The sequence below is a fragment of the Monodelphis domestica genome, chromosome 1 (genome assembly GCF_027887165.1).
Source record: "Monodelphis domestica isolate mMonDom1 chromosome 1, mMonDom1.pri, whole genome shotgun sequence".
Taxonomy (NCBI): Eukaryota; Metazoa; Chordata; class Mammalia; order Didelphimorphia; family Didelphidae; genus Monodelphis; species Monodelphis domestica.
Window position 1 is genome coordinate 361,280,901 of NC_077227.1, and position 15,280 is coordinate 361,296,180.

The 15,280-nt window shown below is 37.6% G+C and overlaps 1 protein-coding gene and 1 pseudogene across 1 annotated transcript in view; both read right to left on the reverse strand.

Moving 5' to 3' along the window:
• RNF145 (ring finger protein 145) overlaps positions 1 to 15,280 on the reverse strand; it is a 105,588-nt gene that overhangs the window by 8,971 nt on the left and 81,337 nt on the right. The gene's annotated exons all lie outside the window — the stretch shown is intronic.
• LOC130453774 (stress-70 protein, mitochondrial-like) lies at positions 3,301 to 5,031 on the reverse strand (annotated as a pseudogene).

Genomic DNA, 15,280 nt, shown 5'->3' on the forward strand with positions numbered 1-15,280 from the left:
GCTATATTTGCAAATTTCCTGTCCTCTTCAATATGAAATCTCTCTTTTGGTCAGTGTAGTCTATTTTCCAATTGTGATACACATGTTCCTCCTTACTAAAATATGCTCTTTGCTAACCCATCAAAATGTTTTAGAATCTAGTCCAGTTTGCAGGTGAAGGAATCAAGACTAACTATAGTCACATGAAAAAATGTTCTAAATCTAGAAATGTAAATTAAAACAACCCTGAGGTTCCACTTCATACCCATCAGTTTGGCTAATATGACAGGATAGGAAAATAATAAATGTTGGAGGGAGTGTGGAAAAATTGGGACACTAATGCATTGTCAGTGTAGTTGTAACTGATCCAACCATTCTGGAGACTGATTTGGAACTATGCATACCCTTTGATTCAGCAATACCACTACTAGTTCTGAATCATACAATCAAAATTTCAAGTTAGAAGGGAACTAAGAGGTCATTGAATCCATTCTTCATACTTTAAATGTGAATTAAGAAAGACTGAGATTAAATAACATGTCCATGGTCCCAACATTGGTAAATTTGAGGCATGATGTGAACTCAGATCTTCCTAAGTCTAAACCTAACATTCTCTCCACTGTACTACTGGTGTTTGTATTACCTATAATATAGTAACCTATAATATAATAACCTATAACCTATAATATAGTAATAATATAATAAGTCACATCTTACAGAAATTTCCTGAGAAAGATGAGAAGATTCTGTCCTCCATCATGAAGGATAGAAAGGAGGTATATAATTAGGCAATTAGATAGGGACCTGTTTATTTCTGTTTGATGATCCCATGCCAAGTTTCTGTTGCCATTAGGATTTAGTTGTAAGTGCTAATCACTAATAAAGACAAGTCAGATTCAAATCATAAAGAAAAAAGGAGGAAGGGAGGAGTAAATATGAAAGTGACCTTTGTTTAGGAACTACCAGCATAATTAAAAGTTATGGCATAAATAGCAATTAAGTATAAGAACTACTAACAGAAGCCACAGGTTCTTTCTTCTAACAAGTGGGGGGGAGGGGAAGAATTGTTTAGTGATTTTCAGAAAATATAAATAAACACTGAAAACATTAGGGATATGTGCCATTTTTCATCATTGGAAGGGCTTCAGAATTAAAAAGCAATTTTTGTAAGTGTTTTAGCTGTTAAAAGAATAGTATTGAGGTTGGGATTTGGATTTCTAGACTTCAGCTAAAACTGTAAGAATGATAGGGTCATAGTCGGGATGAAGTATAACAATACCTGATAAGAATCTATCTAGAATTTATTGCTCTTTATTCTGAAAAGGAAGTAGAGAGGGTAGTGAGAACCCCCTCCCTCCAATCTACCTATATCCACAAAGGTAAATAAGAAGAAGAAAAGAAAGCATTAATAAAATCCATGGCATCAGATAGCTCTAGCTACCTAGAGTGAGAATTAGTAATAAGCAAGCCTAAAGATTACCATGCAAACAATAAAGCAAATTTGTCAGACCAGATAGAACTGAGAATGGATATATAATAGGATATAAGACTAGAACAAGGCTCTGGGAGAGTATTCCTTATTTAAAAGTCAAGTCCACAGGGCCAGCAGAGTGCCAGGCCTGGAGTCTGGAAGACCTGGGTTCAAATTTGGCTTCACACAATTCCTCACTAAATGACCTCGGGCAAGCCATTTAACCAGCTTACCTAAGCCCTTATCCTTCTGTATTAGAATTGGTACTAAGAAAGTAAGGGTTTAAAAAGAAGCAGGGGAGGGGCACGAGTCAAGCATTTATTAAGCACTTACCATGTGCCAAAAAATACCTTTTTAGTGCTAGTTGTTGTTTTTACTTTCATATTTGTCTTAAAAAATCAAGATAGGATCAAAAGAACAGGTTTGGCACTGTATCCACTTACCTACCTAGCTGCTCCAATCTAGATTATTTTAAAAAAACAACAGCAAAAACAAACAAACATTGAGTCCTAAAACTGCAAGTAACAATCACTAAGGAAGTACATACCAAAGCAAAAGCAAAGGCTAGAAGGTGGAGAAAACAGGATGCTTTGATAAGTTGAAGAGTTTCATTAATCACCTCATTTGAAAAGGACTAGCTCTCAAAGTAGACCCATCTCTTTCAATTTATTTTCTCGGAGGGGAGGGGGAGGGGAAGTGGAAGAGGAAAGAGAAGGGGGGAAGGGGAAGGGGAAGGTCATGATCATGGCCTTCTACCCTCAATTTTGTGACTTGGTTTTTATATCTTGGAATTTCAGTCACTGCCAAAGATAGCTTTGTCAAATCTTTATAAGGATCAATGATTCTCCCCTCCCCAACCCACTTTTATATGGAGTTGGAAAATAAAGATAAACTAGGGATGAACATTTAGAACTTCATATTATCTGAATTACTGGTCAAATGAAAATTGGCTACTATTCTCACTAACTATATATTAAGGAAATGATATATAGAATACTGCCAAAATGCAGTTTGTCCATTTCTGCTCAGGAAAGTCTTTGTGTCTCTTCATTCCCAAGCTTCACAAATGTTCTCTCAATTTCTGCTCCAGTCATAGTCAATTGATGACATAATTGCTTCTCTTCCTTCTAATCTTCCTTCTCTTCCCTTATAAGCAGAATTTCCAGAGCCGTTTCACTCATATGCCATCTTTTTATATATCATTTCAAATATCTTTAATGATGCTTGTTGAAGAATAGATGCTACATGGCTGATGTTTTCCTCTGTTTCACTATTTTTGTGAGTCAAGAATTCTCTCATTTTAGAGATTTCTTATTTTAGTTTGTTACAATCACACACTGGAAGATAGTCTTTGAATTCTTTCATCTTTGTTTCAGTATCATGAATAATCCCTTCTGCCATACTGGCAGCTTCTACATGTTCTTTCTCCAATCTTCCTTTGTATACTTCTCTGCATTCTTAATCATTTTCTCAATGTCATCTTTACTTAACCCACCAAAAAGACAAATCACATGTCCTATGCTTTTATCATTTGGAGAAACATGTACAATATCACTGGCATTGATGTAAAATGTGATTTCAACCTATGCAATTCTAAGTGGGGTCAATGTAATTCCAATTAAAGTAATCTCTCTCTCTCTTTCTCTCTCTCTGTCTCTCTCTCTCCCCCTCCTTCTCTCCCTTTCTGTCTCTGACTCCCTCCTCCTCCTCCTCCTCCTCCTCCTCCTCCTCCTCCTCCTCCTCCTCCTCCTCCTCCCCCTCCCCCTTCTCCTCCTCCTCCCCCTCCCCCTCCTCCTCCTCCTCCTCCTCCTCCTCCTCCTCCTCCTCCTCCTCCTCCTCCTCCTCCTATTTCCATTTCTGTCTGACTATAAGGAACTATAAGAAAACAGTTCTCATTAGAACTCTTCTTAGAACAGTTGTGTTCCTACTGCTTAGTTTGGGGAAGATGTCTCCTAATTTCTCAATGCCCTGAGAAAGGGGAGTGATATCCAGAAGGAGCATATCTGTGACAACCCAGATAATAAGCCTCTCTAAATGGCAGCTCCAATAGCTATAGCTTCATTAGGATTTACAGCCTCCATTGTCACTCTTGTTGATTTTAGCATTTTGCATGGCATTCTGGCATGGGGCAATAGTCCTTTATGTTCAAGTGCTTGGGCCCAGATGCATCCATAGCCAAATATGGCAAGTTGGTAGCAGTCTGCACAGAAGTAAAGCTCACACTTAGTTTTCTTGGACACCTTCCATACTTGCTAAAGAGTCATATTGTCTTTGGTCAGACCAAGTCATGCTTCTCTCAAGCTCCTATACAATGTCGTGGAGCAAGGGTCTTAAGTATACCCACTGATAGATTTCATCTCAAATACACCTTTCTGAAATTTTTAGAAATATCAAAAGTTCCCCCACTTAAGTCATACACAGCAACGATTTTTGTTTTCAGATTTGTCTAAGCCAAGGCAGGAACTTATAGGAATCACTTGAAGTATATTTAGCCCAAATATTTGCCCAATATCTTTGGCAGTTTGTCACTGAGAATCATTTGAAATAATCAAGCACACTGATAACAGCATTTTTTACTAAAAGTTCTAGTTAGATTTCTGCAATCTCCTTCATCTTCATCAACACAAATACAATGATCTACCTTTGGGAATATAGCTTCCCATGGACTTCTACATAGATATCACTGTTGGAGAAACAGTTTTGAAAGGAATATTTTTAATATCTTTTAAAGATCATCAAATCAATGGCCAATGAGGCAACTGGTGGAATGTGTTGCTTGGAGTTGATGGCCACCTGCTGTTTGGCTGACACACCAACAAACTGCTTGCTATCTGCTATGAAGGCTACAACAGAGGGAGTAGTTCTGATACCTTTGGTATTCTCCAACATCCTTGCTTATTTCCTTTCCGTTCCTGCCACACAAAAATTAGTTGTACCCAAGTCATTGCCAATAACGGCCTACTTGAGTGTCTTAGATGAATAGTCTTGCCTTGAAATGATGTGAAAAGTCTCATGACTAAAACCACTGCAGCAGTTTTGGGGGAGACAGGAAACTGCAGTGTGGCTGGTCCTGAATTCAGAGAGTTGGCAGTAGATGGAAGGTATCAGGAGGTGCACAGCATAGTAATCCCAGGACTTCTGGAAACCTCCTTAATAAATACTTGTTGCTAATGCATGCCGCCAAGCACATAGTAAGTGTTGGGAATATCTATTTGTAAGGGAAAAAGAAAGATGACCCACTCCCAGGTAAGTGCTGGAATACTAAGATAAGAGGGGAAGGGGGGAGAGACAGTTTGTGCCCTCAAAGGATTTTACATTCTAAAGGGGGAAGACAGGAAGAGAAAAGGAAGCTTAAAGTGGGGGATGGGATAAAGTACTAGAAGCAAGGAGGGGAAAGAATTCTGGACAGTCAGAAGCTGAGTGAAGAGAAATTAAGGCAGGAACATACCTGTCTTGGGCATTTTCCTTAAAAATGGAGGTTCAGGAGGTAAATGATCATCAGAGGAAGAGACAGAGAGATTTTCCAGATTTAGAAGGTTGCTGGGGAAGAGTGATCTAGAGTGAGAAGACTGATGAGTCATGGCGGAGAGCAAGTCTAGAGAATCAAAGGCTGCACCTCAAAAGGAATGAAGGACTAGTAAGTAATAAGAAGAAAGGTAAAGCGTATATTTTAAGAAGATATACTCATGTGAGGAAATCCAAGAATATGAAAGAAAAAACATGGCAGAGAACATCTGAATAAAAACAACAAAGGCAGAAATAAAACTGATCTATTATCATCAAAGTATACTAAGGGACCATTCAAGACTTTTAAAAAGCAGAGACAAGAAATTTAAAGGGAAAAAAATCACAAGCCTCTCATGAAAAGATATGGTAATGAGGAAAAAACTTTGATTATCTATACACACGCTGGAATTCTCCTTGCTCAAAGCAAAACAGCTAGACCTATCCTAATGATCATTTCATATTTTAAAGAGGTGCAGCCAACAAAAGAAACTTCTATTTTGGATTTCCTTCTCAACAGCAAGTAAAAATTAGTTATGATGATAGAAATGATAGGAACCTTTTGGGAAAGTGACCATGTCATCTTAAAATTTGTAAAAGAGAATAAAAGGAAAGGAAACATGCTTTGCATGATACAGGCTCTAGACTTTAGGAGAACAGATTTTTGAAAGAAGGTAGGATCCCTTGGAGTAATAAGGCAAGAAAGAACAGGTGAGATACCATGCCACAGAGGAAGTCTGTTCAGCTCTTACAAATAAACTTATAAAAATACAAAAAGGAAAAATTTTAGTAAGGAGGAAAAGGCGAAATTGTCTAAATATACAAATAAGGATGCACAAAGTTGTCAAAAGTGTGTGTGTGTGTGTGTGTGTGTGTGTGTGTGTTACAGAAGGATAAGCATAGAAAATGAGTATAGGAGAAGATAATGAGAAATTAATGCAAAAATACAGCATGATCCTTTAAGAATATAACAAATAGAGGACACCAAGATGAAGAAGTAAAGGGAGTCTAGGTGAGTCCTCTCAACATTCATCTCTAAACAACTTTTTAAAAATGCATTGAATAGAATCCCAAAGCAATATAATCAACAATCAGTAAGGGAGAAATTTTCAAACCCAGAACAACTTAAAAGGTCAGAAGGAAAAGCCTCTTAAAGAGACAGAGTGAGATTAAGTACACTTATGCTCTTATATAGAAACTCTGCTCTTAACGTGACAGAGTGAAAACTTTATAACATGGAGAAGAGGCCCTACATGGGTATAGGTCAAAGTTTAAGGAAGAAGAGTTGTGATTACCAGAGAGCAGAGGCAATAATTGGATAAGGAACAGATCACAGACCAGAAAAACAGTGACCGGATTACTGTCACCTTAGAAGCACTTTAAACTTACTTATCATCAGAACTAGCTGTGAAAACAGCAGGAAAAAAAAAAAAAACCTTGAAGCTTGGGATAGGGACCCTACCCACCCAACTCAGGTTATTTAACCACTAAAACTTTATAATCATTAAGACAGTTAGAAGGCATTTACTTAGACATTTTACTAGAAACACTAGCAGTAGCAATTAGAGAAGAAAAAGAAATTGAAGGCATTAAAATAGGCAAGGAGGAGACCAAGTTATCATTCTTTGCAGATGACATGATGGTCTACTTAAAGAATCCTAGAGATTCAACCAAAAAGCTAATCGAAATAATCAACAACTTTAGGATAGTAGCAAGATACAAAATAAACCCGAGTAAGTCATTAGCATTTCTATATATTTCCAACACAGCTCAGCAGCAAAAACTAGAAAGAGAAATCCCATTCAAAATCACCTTAGACAAAATAAAATAGCTAGGAATCTATCTCCCAAGACAAACACAGGAACTATATGAACACAACTACAAAACACTCTCCACACAACTAAAACTAGACTTGAGCAATTGGAAAAACATTAACTCCTCATGGGTAGGACGAGCCAATATAATAAAAATGACCATTCTACCCAAACTTATTTATCTATTTAGTACTATACCCATTTAACTTCCAAAAAAATTTCTTTACTGATTTAGAAAAAAACATAACAAAGTTCATTTGGAAGAACAAAGGATCAAGGATATCCAGGGAAATCATGAAAAAAAAAATACAAAGGAGAGGGGCCTTACAGTCCCAGACCTCAAACTATATTACAAAGCAGCAGTCATCAAAACAATTTGGTACTGGCTAAGAGACAGAAAGGAGGATCAGTGGAACAGACTTGGGGCAAGTAACCTCAGCAAGATAGTATATGATAAACCCAAAGATCCCAGCTTTGGGGACAAAAATCCACTATTCGACAAAAACTGCTGGGAAAATTGGAAGGCAGTGTGGAAGAGATTAGGTTTGGATCAACACCTCACACCCTACACCAAGATAAATTCAAAATGGGTGAATGACTTAAAAATAAAGAAGGAAACTATAAGTAAATTAGGCAAACACAGAATAGTATACATGTCAGACGTTTGGGAAGGGAAACACTTTAAAACCAAGCAAGACATAGAAAGAGTCACAAAATGTAAAATAAATAATTTTGACTACATCAAATTAAAAAGCTTTTGTACAAACAAAACCAATGTAACTAAAAATCAGAAGGGAAGCAACAAATTGGGAAACAATTTTCATAAAAACCTCTGACAAAGGTTTAATTACTCAAATTTACAAAGAGCTAAATCAATTGTACAAAAAACCAAGCCATTCTCCAATTGATAAATGGGCAAGGGACATGAACAGGCAGTTTTCAGCCAAAGAAGTCAATACATTATAAGAAAAAGTGCTCTAAATCTCTGATAATCAGAGAGATGCAAATCAAAACAACTCTGAGATATCACCTCACACCTAGCAGACTGGCTAACATGACAGCAAAGGGAAGTAATGAATGCTGGAGGGGATGTGGCAAAGTCGGGACATTAATGCATTTCTGGTGGAGTTGTGAATTGATCCAACCATTCTGGAGGGCAATTTGGAACTATGCCCAAAGGGCGATAAAAGACTATCTGCCCTTTGACTCAGCCATAGCACTGCTGGGTTTGTACCCCAAAGAGACAATAAGGAAAAAAATTTGTACAAGAATATTCATAGCTGCACTCTTTGTGGTGGCCAAAAATTGGAAAATGAGGGGATGCCCTTCAATTGGGGAATGGCTGAACAAATTGTGATATATGTTGGTGATGGAATACTATTGTGCTCAAAGGAATAATAAAGTGGAGAAGTTCCATGGAGACTGGAACAACCTCCAGGAATTGATGCAGAGTGAGAGGAGCAGAACCAGGAGAACATTGTACACAGAGACTGATACACTGTGGTACAATCAAACGTAATGGACTTCTCCATTAGTGTCAATGCAATGTCCCTGAACAATCTGCAGGGATCTAGGAGAAAAAACACTATCCACAAGCAGAGGACAAACTGTGCGAGTAAAAACACCGAGGAAAAGCAACTGCTTGACTACAGGGGTTAAGGGGACATGTCTGAGGAGAGACTCTAAATGAACACTCTAATGCAAATACCAACAACATGGAAATGGGTTCGAATCAAGAACACATGTGAAACCCAGTGGAATTGTGTGTTGGCTATGGGGACGGGGGAGGGGGGAAGAAAAAGAAAATTATCTTTGTCTCCAATGAATAATGTTTTGAAATGACCAAATAAAATATTGTTAAAAAATAAAATAAAATAAAATAAAAAATATGTTACTTATAATAAACATACCTGAAACAGAAAGCCACACACAGAATTAAAATAAGGAATTGGAGCAGAATTTATTACACTTCAGTAGAGGCAAAAAGTTCAGGGAAAAAGACCAGCAGGGAAACTACTTTTTGCTAAAAGATATTATAGACAATGCAGTAATATCAATGTTAAACATAACTGCACCAAATGACATAGCATCCAAATTCATAAAAATTTAAATTAATATAGGAGGAAATGAGCAGTAAAACAACACTAGTGGGGGAGGAGGGGTCTCAATTCATCCCGTTTAGAACTACATAAATCTAACCATAAAACAAATAAGAAAGAAGTCGAGTTCAATAGAATTTTAGAAACGTTAAATATTAGACCTTCAATGAAAATTAAATGAGAATAGAAAAGGCCCAGGTAAATTACTCTCCATAGTTCCAGAAGAATTATTACCACTAAGCTATTTCCAAAGAACTTTGAAAAGCCTTAGCAAATGGGAAAGGTGCCAAAGCCCTAAAGGAATAACTATTGCAATTTAAGGAGAAAATAGGGAAGAAAGTAGAATCTACAAAAATTATACACAAATGATTTTGACTTCCGTACTTGGCAAAATTCTAGAACACAGTACAAAAGTGAGTAAACATCTAGAAAAGGAAATAGTGATCACAAAAAAGATGGCAAGATTTCATCAAGAATTAGAAATTCTCAGCTAAACCTCTTACCTTTTTTTAAGGTTACTAGACTAGAATATTGAGGTATATAATAGATAACTGTTTACTGAAAGGTTAGTAAAACATCAAAGTGACTTATACTATCCTTGTGGAGAAAAAGATGGAGTCATGCAATATAAACATTAATACAACTAGGTGAACTTGAAACTGACTACATGGCCAGAATGAAAGAGTAGCTATGAATGATTTCATGTCAATTTAGACAGTAGAATGGCACAAGGATGTGTATGACCCTGCATTATTCGACATTTTGCTCAATGACAACACAAAAGAGTAGGAAATGACTGGATGACATAGTAACTGCAGAAAAATATCAAAAGATTAGAACATTGGGCTGGATTTAAAGGAAAGGCATTTAAATGATTAGGGAAAATGTATAGATTGATATATATTTTTAAAAATATCAACCTTAAAGGTATACTATAATATAAAGGTGCCAAGAGAGAATCTTGACTAGATAAAGTAATTCATTTGAAAAATATTGGGGTTTTTGGTGGACTACAAACTAAAAATGGTTCAGCAGTATAAAAGAAAAGTCACCAAAGTCAGTATTTTTAATAGTTACAGATGTCTGGGAACATGATAGCATATACACTATGCCCTTCTCAGATCATATGTGGAATACTGTTTTTAGCTCTGGCCACATTGTGAGATGGATACTGACAAGCATGAGAGTGTCCAGACAAAGACAACTGAAATGGTGAAGAACACCTCAGTCTCAGATCAAATCATATGAGCATCAGTGGAAGGAAATGGTGATGTTTACTGTGGAAAAGGGAAAATTTACAGATATATTATTACTCTCTTCAAGAATCTTGAATGCTTTCACATAAAAGAGGGATAAATTTCATTCAACTTGGTCCCAGGCTAAAGATCAATGTTGTATTTGAGAAAAAGCAAGTAGGCTATATTGTAGAGTCTATGGAGGGAGTAGAATATAAAAAGATGGGAAAGACATTAAAGACCAAATCTTAGACAACTTTAAGTACTCAACAAAAAATTTTATATCTGACCCTGGAGAGAAAGAGAACCACAGGTGCTTACTAAGTTAAGTTATGGGTCAGACTCATGCTTTAGGAAATTCTTTGGCAGCTGTATTGAGAATGACATGGAGTGGGGAGAGATTTAAGCCAGGGAGATCAATTAGAGGATTATTTTATTAGTCCAGGTGAGGGTCTAAAGGAGGATACTGGTTATGTTATGTAAGCGATTTTACAGAAAAAGAAATTACAAGGTTGGGCAACTGTCTGGATATATGTGGTGAATGAGAGAGGTTGTGAATGTGGATATCTAGAAGAATGATAGTGACCTCAACAATAATAGAGAAGTTTGGAAGAAAGTGTTTGAGGGGAAAATAGTTAGTTTTGGACATTTTCAAAATGCTTAAGATGCCTACAGGATAATTTGAAATATCCAACAGGCAACTGATGATATAAGACCAGAACTCAGAAGACAGATTAAGACTGGATAAGTAGATATGGGAATCATTAGACAGATAATTGCACCAAAAAGAGTCAATGAGATCACCAAGTGAGAGAGTATAGTCAGAAAAGATAAGTAGAACTTATATACACCTAGAACAGAGCATCAGAAGATGTTAACAGTTTGTGGACATGACATAAAGATTTAGCTACAGACCAAGGAGCAGTCAGACACGTGTATTGGAGGAAAATTAGGAGACAGCAGAGTAAGCAAAACCAAGAGAAGAGTATCCAGAAGAAGATAGTCATCAATGACAAATGCCACAAAGAAGTCAAGAAGGCTGAGGATTCAGAAGAGGTCATTAGATTTAGCAATTTGAAGAAAACTGGCAAATGAAGAACATCCTGAGTTGAATGATGAAATGAGAAGCTAGATTGTACAAGGTTTAAAAAAGTAAGGAAACTAAGTAGAGGTACTGATTGTAGATGGCTTTTTCAAAGAATTTAGTTAAAAAGAAAATGAAATGTAATATAGCTAAGAATAATAGGATCTAATGTAGAATTTTAAGATGGAAGAGATTAATGTGCATTTGTAGCAAGAAAGGAGGGTAAGGAGAGGAGAGAAAAAGATAGTTGGGGGAGAGGGAGAAGAAGAGAATGATAGTGGGGGCAATTTGCAGAATAAAGGAGTGGATGGGATCAAAAGTATATGTAGAGCAGTTATGTTCAACTCAAATAGAAATAGATCCCTGCTGGTTATACATAATGATTTAGAAACCACAAATTATGGTTTTTTTTATTTGTGTATTTTCATTTACTTTGTTAAGCTTTTCCCAATTACATTTAAAAAAAAAAAGCCTTTACTTTATACCAAGTCTGTTCCAAGGCAGACAAGCAGTAAGGGTTAGGTTACTGAGGTTAAATTACTTGCCAAGGTCACACAGGAAGAGTCTGAAGCCAAATTTCAACCCAGGACCACCCATTTTTGGGTCTAGTTCTCAATCCACTGAGTCATCTAGTTGCTCCCTCCCCCCAATTATATTTTAATCTGGTTTCCTACAGCCAGAGATTTACATCTCAGAAGGAATACTTTGTCAGAGAGTGGAATAAAGGAGATGGCACAGGACAGATGATGCCAGATACATATGAAATGAGGTGAGGAGGAAAGAAGTTGGATCTCTCAAAGAATTTTTTTTAATTAAGGATTTAATTTTAATTCCAATTACATTACAGTTCAGACAAAGACCAGAGTGAGACTAGTGTTTAATAATAATTCTAAAACATTACAGTTATACAAAAGAAATAAATAGGCTTGTCTAGTAGTAGTCTCTTGGAAACCGAGGATGAAGATTGTCTTTGTGTGCTTTCATCTGTGATGTAGATGAATGTGCACAAAAACACTTGTGTGTGAAGATTTAAGTGGAAAAGTCGATGCACAGAGACAGTCCCAACTCTCTCGGCGTTGGAAGCCCAGGTCCAGTGGCACGAAAAGTCGTTACACCTGGAGATTTATTTCCTCAGCTGCATTGGATGGCCGTGTTGTCTTTTGTGCTCCAACACGCCCTAAGCACTCCACAGTGCTTTGCTGCGTCGCCATCTCAGCCGTTGAACCTTCTTATTGATTTCTTCCGTCTGTTCAACCGAAGCAGTCTTCACATGCTGGGTGAGCAAAGCCTTAGTTCACCAGGGGTCGACGACCCGATGGCTACCCTCACAAGGTTTAGCCTGCCTGGTGTTGCCTGGGGTGTGGCCACTGCCGCATGCTAGCAGCTACTAGGAGCCACAAGTGAGAGCTGGGTGTCAGGTGAGGGTCAGAGGCTGGAGAGCTGCCCTAGGAGGGCACGACAAGCCCTCCATACCAGAGATACTACTCCTCCCTGAGCACCCCATACAGGGTCCAAAAAAGCAGCATTGTTTTATATGCCATTTTGGATAGTATGATACTTATTGCACCACATAAAGAAAGGAGGGCAATCTGCATGTCACCAAGATGGAACTCTCAAAGAATGTATATAATTTTCTCCTTGAAATATGGAGTGAATTACTTAACAGAGAGAATGAGGGAAGGGAGTGTCATAGTAAGTTTGAGAAGAGAACTCAACTGGTTGAATGGGATAAGGAATTAGGAAGTAAATGTTCTTGTGATCATAATCATAATAACAAGGTATTCCTTCTGCTTACCAAGGCCAACCCCTCTCTACATGTACCCTTGATCTTATCCTATATTCTCCAACAAATTGCCCATGCCACTATTTTTCCCTTTTCTCCATCCATTGTTTTCCTCTTCTCACCCCACCACCCACCTACTCTCCTCTGTTTCTTACTCTTCTCTCCCTATTTCCCTGCTGCATACAAATATAAAATTGAGGCCATTTTCCAAGAATTCCTTTTCTTCATCTCAAATCACAAACATGCCTTCTCTTAATGCCTACCTCATATGAAGAAGTTGATCTTCTCCTTGCCACAGCAAACCCTTCTACATACACAAGTGATCTTATTCCATCTCATCTTCTCCAGAAGATTGCCTCCTCGATCATCCTATTCTCTCACTAATCTTCAATATTTCCCTTTAAATTGCTTTCCTTCTGAGCAGAATCAGGAGAACATTGTACACAGAGACTGATACACTGTGGTACAATCGAATGTAATGGACTTCTCCATTAGTGGCAATGCAGTGACCCTGAACAACTCAGAGGGATCTATGAGAAAGAACACTGTCCACATTCAGAAGAAAAACTGTGGGAGTAGAAACACAGAAGAAAAACAACTGCTTGACTACATTGGTTGAGAGGGATATGACTGGAGATGTAGACTCTAAATGATCATCCCAGTGCAAACATCAACAACATGGAAATAGGTTCTGATCAAGGACACATGTAATACCCAGTGGAATTGTGCATGGGCTACAGGAAGGGTAGGGGTAGGGGAGGGAGGGATAGAATATGATTCTTGTAACCAAGGAATAATGTTCTAAATTGACCAAATAAAATGAAAACAAATAAATAAATAAATAAATAAATAAATGAATGAATAAATAAATAAATTGCTTCCCTTCTGCCTACAAACATGCCCTTATCTCCCCAATCTTCAAAAAGCTTTACTTGATCAATTCCTGCTATCATTCCACATTTCTCCTGTTTCATGAAAAACTCCATGAAAATGCTATCTACAATTAGCACTTAGCATTTTACTTCCGACTCTGGTTCTTCTTAACTCTCTACTGATTTTTTCCTGCTCTCTCCAAAGTTACCAATCTTACCGACGTTAATTGCCAAATAGCTTTTTCTCAATTCACATGATTCTCAATGTTTTTGCAGCCTTTGACACTATTGATCCCTCTCTTCTTGATACTTTACTCCCGTTTAAGTTTTTCAAACATTGCTCTCTCCTGGCTCTCCTACCTGTATGACTGCTCCTTTTCAATTTCCTTAACTAGATCTTAATCCAGGTCATGTCCAACAATCACGAAATGGCCTTCCCCACTCAAGGCTCTGATCTTGGTCCTCTTCTCTCATAACTTCATTTGCTCCCAAGGATTCAATTATTTATATATTAATGATTCTCAGATCTACTTATTCACCCACATTCTTTACTGACTTTAAATCTCTTACCTCCAATTGCTTATTGGACATCCTGAACTGTATGCTTCATAGGCATTTAAAACCCAACAGGTCCAAAACTGAATTTGTTATCTTTTCCATAAAAATTGCTGACCCCCTCTAAGCTTCTCATTTATTATGGTCAGTTCCACCACCCTCCCAGTCATTTTCACTCACAATTTAGGTGTCATCCTCAACTTATTCTCCTTCACTCCTTATATAGCCAATCAGTGGCCCCTCCTGTCATTTCTATTATTAAGAGATATACAAACCCCTTTCTTCTCTAACACTGAAACCACTCTAGTGCAGCCCTATTATTTTTCTCTTGAGCTACTACAAAAGTTTATTGGTTGGCTTCTCTGTCTTAAGTCTTCCCTCATTCTTGTCCAACCTCTACTCAGCTGTCAAAGTAATTTCCCTAAGCAGAGATCTGATCATGTAGCCTTATACTCAAATAATTATTCTGGTTCCCCCATCACCTCCAGTATCAAATATAAAATTGTTTCCTTGACTTTTAAAAAGATTATAACCTGGTCCCTTCACACCTTTCCAGGTTTCATATACCATGCTCCCCTTAAGTACTCTACAATCCAGTGACACTGGCCTCCTTTGGTGTCTCTCATACATGATACTCTGCAGGAAGTCATCAAATCAAAACCACAATGTCTGACACAGTCGCAGCTGGAAAATTAAAGCTGCAAAGCAGCCTTCAGAAAAGATGAAGCACCCACTCAACCCCCTCTATGTGACTTCTCCTACTAACTTCCCTTACTTCTGGCTAGGACTCTTATTCTCTCCTCAGTTACAGAAGAAGTAAGATGAGAGCAAATACTCACAGGATATGTCCCCCTAGAATCCCCCTAAAATAAAACCCTAAAGAT